Source organism: Halyomorpha halys, unplaced genomic scaffold (assembly GCF_000696795.3).
Source record: "Halyomorpha halys isolate HHAL.00 unplaced genomic scaffold, Hhal_1.1 Scaffold125.1, whole genome shotgun sequence".
In the NCBI taxonomy this organism is placed as follows: domain Eukaryota; kingdom Metazoa; phylum Arthropoda; class Insecta; order Hemiptera; family Pentatomidae; genus Halyomorpha; species Halyomorpha halys.
In genome coordinates, this window is record NW_027108888.1 from 53,810 (window position 1) to 55,555 (window position 1,746).

Here is a 1,746-nt window from a genome sequence, read left to right on the forward strand (position 1 = left end):
TTGTAGCTTTAAGAACTTAAATGCTTTAAATAATAGAAGACTGAAAATTTGTAACTTAAAAAGTATATGTCCTCACCTCATCTATATATATTGTCAAGCATTGAGCATCTAAATTTATTTTAAGAAAGGTTAGTAAAAACATTAGATATAATGTAATAAGAACTAATATAATTAGATAAAAAATTTAGATACAATATGTTTTAACAAAAATATAATATCAATTCTTGGAACAAAAATTTTTTATATGATGATTGTAAAAGATCAATTAAAATTGTTCCCCTACAACCCATGAAGGGTCAGGCGTGCAGTACTTTGTAAGGAAGTAGGAGAACAATGGTTGTGCAAGGAGGTGATTTCATCAGAATCACGCTCACCTGCCAGATTTTTACCAAACTAACCTGTCATCGGTCGCTAGGTCCATTAACATGGACGGCCGCGCATGAGACTTTTTCTCAAATTTCTTATTTAAAGCGCTTGAATGTATTTTTTAAAATATTAAATTTTGAGTTAGATTAGGTTTATTTAACCATAATTAGTTTAGCAGTTTAGCAAACTAGTTTTAAAAAATTAAAAAAACAAAATAATTGTAAAACATTAAGAAACATAAAATAATATTTAGGCAAAGAATTAAAGTACAGATATATCATATTATAAGAACATAACAATAATCATTTAAAAAAAATGCTCTGTCTGAAGAAATTTCTTGTGCACAACTGGTGCAAGTGAACACCGTATGACTGGAACATATCGGTTTTTTACATTGGTATAAACTCTTTTTTTTTTTTTAGAATGCGTAAATATAACCCAGAAATTTACAAAAAATAGTATTCATACGGCTCAGCGATGAAGTGAAAACATGAAAAGACAATTTTTTTTAAAGACCATCCGAATATACTTATAGTTCCGAAATACAATCCATAGTAAAAAAATGCGTACCTAATTAAGTTCCTGCCTCTTCAAGCATACGTTTCCCAAGTTCTGCTAATGTTTTCCCTCGAGGAAATAGCATTCTTATGGATTAAATACACTTGTCGCACGTGAGAAAAATCCTCACAACATGAGTATTTTTATAGCAGCCATAGTCGTGCGTGAGATATTGTCTCACGAAAAGGGCATATTGTCAGGGAAAGAGGGCGGGACTGCTAAAGTGGTGGAGCGGGCGAGGTATACAAGGAAGAGACTGTGAACTACAGATTCCAGGACGATGGGAACCACAGCCTCCCTCTAGCAGCTTCCAGACCCCGAAAACAATTAATGTGAGAGAAATTCTCACGCAGCGACCAATGACGGGTTAAGGGTACCCACTTTATGAGGCTGGGTGGAACCAGTGGCCACCATAAAGTGGTCCCAGAGAGCTGACGCAACGGCTACAGTGAAAGAGATACTTATCTGCCCAGCTGGATTCGAACTCCAGTCCATGGAGTTAGTAGTCTATAGCCTTACCAATGATCTGCCCACTCCCAGTTTAAAAATCTAAAGAGAAGAAAAAGTCAGTTGTTTCATGTTAATTTTTGATTATTTTACTGAAAACTGTGTATAATTACAACACTATTTTATTTCTTTAATGAAGACTATGAATAATTGCTACAATTATTGATTACTTTAATGAAAATTATGGATAGTTACATGTCAAAATTGATGAGTTTGTCAATTATAGTTAGGTGGAATACAAAATGGCGTCTATTTAAAAATGTAATTTTCCATTCGGAGCTCCATATCTTTGAAACTACCTACAAAACTAGAAAG

The 1,746-nt window shown here is 33.5% G+C and overlaps 1 protein-coding gene across 1 annotated transcript in view; it reads left to right on the forward strand.

The window, feature by feature from the left end:
* Positions 1 to 1,746, forward strand: part of LOC106678128 (dynein regulatory complex protein 9) — a 22,166-nt gene that overhangs the window by 19,296 nt on the left and 1,124 nt on the right. The window lies entirely within an intron of this gene.